Here is an 8,852-nt window from a genome sequence, read left to right on the forward strand (position 1 = left end):
GTGGTTCCAGGAACAACAGAGGACCGTGCACTGTTACAATGCCAAGGACAAGAAAGGCAACTCAGCCTGTCGGGCTGACTTCCCCTCACAGCAATCCGAACATTTCAGGCTTCGCTTCCCTTGCCCAGATGAGTTAGTCACTAGGGAAATGAAGCCATGGCCAAGGACTCCTTTCTCAGAGAAGACTCACTGCTCTTTTATGAACCATCGCCTGCTTCCACATTGTTCAGGCCTAGCACACACAAGCTCTATTTGGAAGGGACAAGAATGACATGTCAATCTATCTTCATTCTATTTTCCCTTAGTTCTTTATTTTAAGTGCTTACATCAGGGGACCACTATTTTCAGGTAGAATCACTAATTCTTACATTATCCCTATGAAACTGTCACATTGTCTGGACGAGGAAGCGGATGCTTATGATATTAAGTTTAAAAGAGCATGTAGTTGCAAGTGATGGAAATGGGGCTTGGGGGCACCTGGGTGGCTCAGTCGGTTAAACGTTCGACTCTTGATTTCAGCTCATGATCTCACAGTTCCTGAGATGGAGCCTGGCGTCAGGCTCTGCCCTGGCATCACAGAGCCTACTTGGGATTCTCTTTCTGCCTCTCTCTTTGCCCTCACCCAGATGGTGCTCTCTAAATAAATAAATAAATACATACATAAATAAATAAATAAATAAAAGAAATGGTGCCATACCTAGGTCTCTGAGTTCTAAAACCCACGACATTTCACACGACAGTTTAGCAGAGTTTGGAGGGATGAAAAATGCAGAATCCATAGTAGAGTGTAGAAAAAAAAAAAAGTCTAAGTTCCGTTTGAGCAAATACAAAAAAATTGATGCCTTTGAAAGAAGTAGAGAGCATCTGGATAAGACAGAAGAAAAAAAGTTTGTCTACTTAATATTTTATCATAAAAGAATGGGGGGGTGGGGCCAGGGAAGATAGAATTTTAGCTTGCCTGGGGGTCCTGTATAATAGCTCTAAACAGACATATGGTCAATGGCCACAATGAACAAAATATGCAGCCATAATGAAGCAATATTTTAAAATTCCCATCTGAGATGCTGATTCATTTGTATGTAATTCAGACTTTAAGACTTGAGATGGTTATTCTTGCTGAGCTCAAGAACACACATTCCAACCTTTGTAAATTTAGTTAGTGATATGTGTAGGAGTTAAATCTTTCTAATATTTTGAAGTGAAGACACTGACATTAAGAGTATATTAAGTCTAGATATTAAAGCCACACATCCAAAAGTAAGAGAGCTAGTTGCTCAGTCTGGAGAAGGCATAATTTGATTCACATATTTGGTAATTGCTTAAATATGTTAGAGACTTTTGTAAAAAGAATTAGCAACTGAGGTGTATCCCACAGGGATGCCTTGCAAGTTCTCCCCCTACAGTATAGCCCAGAGCTTTTATTAGATGTCTATGCTCTTATAACTGGTTCTGGATTGAACTATGGTTAATTTGTCCCTTAGCCTATTTGTTCTCTAAAAAGTTTGTAACCTAGAATAATAAAATTGGCTTTACTGACTCACTTTCTATTTTCCACTCTCTTTAGGGTTTTGTCCTAACATCTCCAGCTCAAAAAAAGAATAAATTTATGCAGGGCTTGAGTTAGGGAACAGCTGGTATTGAAAATGTTTCTCTTCTTTAAGCCCTCTCCCTTCCTTATCCAAACAGAGAAAAGACAGATCTGTTTTTTCCTACTCAAAAGGAGCGGAATGAAATCCAAGTCCTCCAAAAAAGAGACGGAATGCTGTTCTACCTCACTACTCACTCCTACTTCAAACTTTAACTGTTGGACTCACATCATTTTTTGAATGTTAAGCCATTTTTCAAAGGCATTAGATTCCCAAGAGGTAGGTACAGATTCGTTCCAGTTTAAGCAAAATTTAAACACACAAATTTTAAAAAACAAAGTGAAACAAACAAGCTGGCCACCACTTTTCTCTTCCTTTTTAGACCACTAAGTTACGAACACCGAAGACAACCCAGGGTGTTCGCGCCATCGCAAACTGCACTCTTTTGACCCTCCTATCTTCCCAAAGAAGTTTGGGAAGACCTGAGCTGTTGAGAAGTTGCCAGTTAAGAAGTCAGTTTGGAAGCCACTTTAAACCAAAGTTGCGTAATCAGAACTGTTGGTCTTAAGTATGTGTTTGAGCAATGTATTAAATGGCATTAACATGGACAGTAAAAACTTTGCATTATTTTCTTCCCTGGGGGCATATAATGCAAAACTTCATTGACTGCAGCCAGTTTGGTAAATGGGGCAGAAAATGCCTGTAGAACTGATGTAATGTTATGAAGAAAGTGGAGCATAAGATGGCATATAAACTCCTAATAGTATTGTTTCCTAGATTTTCCTTGTGCAGCAAAGTGAATATTCTCGCTGCTTTTAAGGAAACAGCCCGATCACAATTAAGGCACCAGTGTGTATGTTTCCTGGCACACACATGACTATGGGGCACAGATTAGAATTCATTTCATCAAGCTTTAATTTCATGTTCAGCCCCTTAAAAGTTCCATATCTTTTAAATATGCTGCCAGCAACCTGTTATCTGGTATAATGAAAAGCAGTGTAACCACTCACCAAATAAAATCCCACATAAAATCTAAACCTCAGCTTCACTTTTCAGGCCCCGGTTTCATTGCTTCTTCCACCCTCCCTTTCTCTCTGCCAGAGCCTCTAATGAGCAGCAGCAACTCTGGCCAAACCCCGCCCAGTGTGAGCAGGTGGGTTTGATGGGATGTGAAATGTAGTTCGCCTCTAACAAGACTACCATTCGTGGGCAAGACCACATGGAGATCAGGCAGAGAGTGAGAAAAATCTAAGCAGATGTTTACAAATAAGAAAATAAATCATACCGTTTGATTATTCATCTGAATAATACTCATGATGTGTCAAAGCCCATTTAAAGAAATACGTCTGGAAAGATGTCCTTTGTACTTGTTAAATGTTAAGTAAGTGGGTTTCTTGAGTCAGAAATACATTTCTTTTCATCTTCACAAATCTCAGAAAAGCAGAAACTGTTTGGATGATAGAATCGTTTGTTCATTCTTACAGTCATTCATTTGCTTTTAAAAAAGAGGAAAAAAGACAACAACTAACAAGTTCCAAAATAATTATTTTTACTTTTATTTGTTAGACAAATCCGTGACTATAACTGTGGGGTTTGTGAAACAAAAGCAAGATTATTTTATTGTCACTCTGATTTGATTATCTAGTAATTTTCTAACAGAAAGACCTTATATTTTCATAACTAATACTGTTTGGCTTAAATTATGCTCTATATATGTTATGAGAAGAAAGAAATATGCTAAAGAAACTCAAGGCTGAATGTGAGAATCAAAACAGATGACGTGATATGGAAAGCATTTTGAAAGTGGTGAACATTTCACAGACTTACAAGCTTACTATTATCTTTAGACGTAAGATGGCGTAGAGGAGAAAGTAGACAGAGTGGGAAGTCAAGTACAAACTTTGCGACTAGCCAGCGTGTGGGGCTGTGCAGGTCCTTCACCCTCCTAAAGACTTAGTTTCTGTTTACTTAAAAATTCCCTGTAATAACTGCCCTATCCATCCACCACCCAAGCTTACTGTGAGAGTCAAATGTATCTAAAAGCACTCCTTTGAACTACAAAGCACAATAAGTGATTCTGAAATTTGTGAAATGTGTTCTTGATTACGGTCGCCATTTGGGAGAACTACAACACAATTTCAGAAATCAGGAAATTTCAAGATCCCGTTCATTACCCATTCAGGAATTCATGTGCTTCAGTAAATGTTCGTTTGTAAATGTGATTAGTATTAATAAAAGACCCTATACAATTAAAGCCTTTGGACCTAGAAGTATAAACACAAATATAATTCATGGATTTCTTAATTGACTTGCTATGTTGATAATAGCTGTATTTTTTAAATTTACAGTTTTCTTTTTTTTTTTTTTAATTTTTTTTAACGTTTACTTATTTTTGAGAGAGAGAGACAGAGACAGAGGGCAAGCTGGGGTGGGGGGGAAGAGAGAGAGGGAAACACAGAATCCAAAGCAGTCTCCAGACTCTAAGCTGTCAGAACAGAGCCCCACGCGGGACTCCAACCCACGAACCGGGAGATCATGACCTGAGCCAAAGTCGGACGCTTAACCGACAGCCACCCAGGCGCCCTACAGTTTTCTTTTTTCATACAAGTAAAAGAATGTGTGTCATGTATGTATTGTAAAGTGATACAGAATGTAATAACAAATATATAATTAAGCACAAGAATATTCCCAACAACGATGGGCCTAAGAACTAGGATAGAAGTAAAAATGTGTATATTAAATAGAGTCCTGGTAGGAAAAAGGTGAGATACTTAAGGGTTTAGCTGAAAATAATACTGCAGCAGCAATGACTAAGACTTTCCATATCTTCTTTCTCTGAACAACACGGGTTTAAACTGTGTGGGCCCACTTTTATGTGGATCTTTTACAGTAAAGTGCTTTAAATGTACTTTCTCTCCCTTATGAACCCTTAATAACATTTTCTTTTTTCTAGACTAATTTACTGTTAGAATACAGTATATAATACATATAACCTATGAAATATGTGTTAATCGACTATTCATGCTATCAATAAGGCTTCCGATCAATGGTGGGCTATTAGTTAAGAATCAAAAGTTATATGCAGATTTTCAGCTGGGTCAGCATCCCTAACCCCCACATTGTTCAAAGGTCAACTATCTTGTGTTGTTGAATTCTTAGTTTCTACCAATTGAGTGGGTAAAATGGTGGCTATCACATTGCATCTTAATTTTCATTTCCTTTATTACTAGTGAGATTGAATTGCTTTTCATAATTTTGCTTACCAAAAATCTTTCCTCTTTCATGAAACTTCTGTTCATATCTTTTGCCCAGTTTTCCATAGAGTAGTAGTGTTAGTGACTTATGAGGTTTCTTTTTAATATCTGAGACAATAATCTTTTGTTGGCTGTATGTATTGCAAATATCTTCTCAGAGCTTGCGACTTGTGTTTTCATTTTATTTTGAGGCACAGTTGTTAACGGAATCATATTCATCAATCTTTTTTTTTTGTGGTTGATGCTTTTATGCATTATTTAAGAAAGTCTTCTTTACCCTAATTTCAGAGTGATATTTCCTATATTTTTTGAAAAAAAATTAGTTTTATATTACATATATAAATATTTAAATCATTAGCTTTAATATGAAGAAAGGAGGGTCCTACTTTAATTTTTTAATATAAATTGACGTTTTAAAGTTACATTTATCAAATAGTCTATCATCTTCCCAGTGATCTGCCGTGACACCCCTATATTTATCTAGGGTTCTTCTATGCCTGAACTTGTATTCTGTCCTATGGGTCATTCTGTGTATCCATCGTGCCAACACCATGCTTTCTTATTTATTAAGGCTTTATCTTAATACATTATATCTGGTAGGACAATTCATTCCTCTCTACTCTTCTTCCTCATGAATATCTTAGCTAATGTTGGCTCTTTTCTCTTCTATGTAAATATTAGAATCTGATTTAAAAATCCTACAGAAAACTCGATTAGAATTTTAATCAGACTAGCATTAAAGCTACATATCAGTTCGGGGACATTTGATATCTTTATGAAACTGAATATATCTTCATAACACTGAATATATCTTCATAGAAAATATCTCTCCATTAATTTAGATCTTGGTAAAATTATTTGAATGAAGTTTTAAAATATATTACAAAGGGTCTTACACATCTGTTGTTTGATTTCCTTTAAGAGACCTAGTTTTATTGCTATTACAAATGACATGTAAAAATATTTTCTGATCTTCGTTCCTACTCTATAAAAGTACAACTGATTACTGCATATTAATTTAACATTCTGTTAACTTGCTATATATACTCATGTTATAGTCAACAATTCATATTAGATTCTTCTGGTGTTGTTTCTTCCTTTTTGGTGTTTTTAATTTCTTTTTATTTTCTTGGATCAGCTAGGATAGTCGAGGCTTGCCTATAACCTAATATAAATGTAATCATTTTTGTAAATACTATAATTATGCTTAAGAAGAATGTATATGTTATAATTTAGAATGTAGATATATATCTGTATGTCTCTACTTACATTAAGTTTATCAAAATTTTCCTATATCTCTATTTTGTGTGCTTTGGCCTATCAATAATTAAAAGCATGATGAATTTACCATTATGAAAGTGGATTTATCAGTTTTACTTGTAGGACTATTCACTTTTTATACGTACATGTTTTAAGGGCATTTTATTGGGTTTATGCAAATGATGTCTTCCATGTGAATTAAACTTTAGTCATTATGTAATAATCCTCTCTATACCTAAAATAGCTTTAAAAATCCTTCAAATATCTACTTTAAAAACTCATTTTAATCATTTTTAAGGGTATTGTTCAGTGGCATTAGTACTCTCACAATGTTGTGCTACCATCATAACTATCCATTTCCAGAATTTTTTTCTTACCCTAAACAATACCCCTTAAATAATAACTCCCCATTCCCTCATAAGCCTAGGCCCTGGTAACTTCTATTCCACTTTCTTTTTTTCTAAGAACTTGCCGATTCCTCATGTAAGTGGAATCATACGATATTTATCCCTTTTTGTCTGGCTTATTGCCGTTAGCATGATTGAAAAGTTTCATCCATGTTGTAGCCTATAGCCTAATACAGCTTTTTGTCTCAAATTCTATTTTTCCTGATATTACATCACTTGCCAGCATTCTTTTAGGTAGTATTTGCCTAGTATATCATTTGAAATCTTTTGCTAGCAGCCTTTTTTGATCTTTATGCATTAAGCATGTCTCTTATAATTTACATATAGCTTTATTTCCTCAACTCAATTAGAACTATTTAACCTTTAATTGACAAATTAAAATTATAATTATTGACATATTTTAGTTGACATATATTTTTATTTTTATATTCAAATTTCTATCCTTTTTTCTCCTTCCTTGTCTTTTATTACATTGAAGTCGAAATTTCTATTTTTTTTCTGACTTTCTTTGGACTTTGCAATTTTTTTTTTACCTATTTAATTTAATAAAATCTAAAGCTAAATAACGTGCTAATTCCCACTCTTCAACAAGAAATGTTTTCAAGAATGTGTCTTAACCATGGTCTAGTTAGTCTGTAGTCTATATTATTTCTTTAGAGACATTTATCCAGGTCTCTAATATAAACCAATAACACATGCTATATAATTTATTTTGAAGAATAAATGAGGAGTATTATGGACTGAATGTTTGTGTTCCTCCCAAATTCATATGTTGAAATCCTAACCCCCAATGTGATGGTGTTAAGAAGTGGGGTCTTTGGGAAGTGATTAGGTCATGCAGGTGCAGCCTTCATGAAGGGGATTAGTGCTCTTTATTTATTTTTTTTTTTTTTTAATTTTTTTTTTTCAACGTTTTTTATTTTATTTTTGGGACAGAGAGAGACAGAGCATGAACGGGGGAGGGGCAGAGAGAGAGGGAGACACAGAATCGGAAACAGGCTCCAGGCTCCGAGCCATCAGCCCAGAGCCGGACGCGGGGCTCGAACTCACGGACCGCGAGATCGTGACCTGGCTGAAGTCGGACGCTCAACCGACTGCGCCACCCAGGCGCCCCTAGTGCTCTTTAAAGGACACAAGAGAGACCTTTTGCCTTCCTCTGCACTGTGAGGATGCAGAGGGAAGATGGCCATCTCTGAACCATGAAGTGAGCTCTCATCTGGTACTAGGCATGCTGATCTTGGACTTACCAGTCTCTACAGTTGCAAGAAATAAATGTTTATTGTTTCAGCCACCCAGTTTATGGTAGTTTGTTATGGCAGCTTGGACAGACTAAGCCAAGAAGTGAAAACATTGTGTTTTCTTGAACTAGAAACCTTGGCATATGATAGCATGGAGTTGGAGATTTAAAAATATGGGTTTAAATCCTGGCTCTACACTTGTTATTTAACTTTGAACAAGCTCCTTACAGTCTCTAAGCCTAAGTTATTTCTGTTAAATACGATGGGAGTAGTAACATCTACAATATGGTGTTCATTTATTTGTTCATTTAATGCTTGATAAATATTTGTTTGAGCTACTAAATGACTGATTCTGTAGCAAATGTTGAGTGTGTGCTGGTGGCAAACAGAATGTACTTATTTCCTGACCTTATAAAATGTACAGTCTGGGAAATACCGAATTAGAAGATCATACAGATAACTGAGACAAATTCTCAGAAGAAATTGATGTGCAGTAAGAGGCTATTTAATGGTATTGTGCGTAAAATGTTTGGAATTTAATAAGCACTTAATAAATGATGACAGTAATTTTATGAGCAATAATTTTCCATTATCTTTGCAGTGACTAATTTAAAATAAATAATAAGTCATGTCATATGATATTTGTCTTCCTCTGACTGACTTATTTCGCTTAGCATAATACACTCTAGTTCCATCCATGTTGCTGCAAATGGCAGCATTCCATTCTTTTTGATCGCCAAGTAATATTCCACTGTGTATATATACTACATCTTCTTTATCCATTCATCAGTTGATGGACATTTAGGTTCTTGCCATAATTTGGCTATTTTTGATAGTGCTTCTATGAACATTGGGGTGCATTTTCCCCTTTAAAACAGCACTCCTGTATCCTTTGTATAAATACCTAGTAGTGCCATTGCAGGGTTGTAGGGTAGTTCTATTTTTAACTTTTTGAGGAACCTCCATACTGTTTTCCAGAGTGGCTGCACCAGTTTGCATTCCCACCAGCAGTGCAGAAGGGTTCCTCTTTCTCCACATCCTTGCCAATATCTGTTCTTGCCTGATAGGTATGTAGCCATTCTGACAGGTGTGAGGTGATATCTCATT

Source organism: Panthera onca, chromosome C2, assembly GCF_046562875.1.
Source record: "Panthera onca isolate mPanOnc1 chromosome C2, mPanOnc1 haplotype 2, whole genome shotgun sequence".
NCBI classification, from domain to species: domain Eukaryota; kingdom Metazoa; phylum Chordata; class Mammalia; order Carnivora; family Felidae; genus Panthera; species Panthera onca.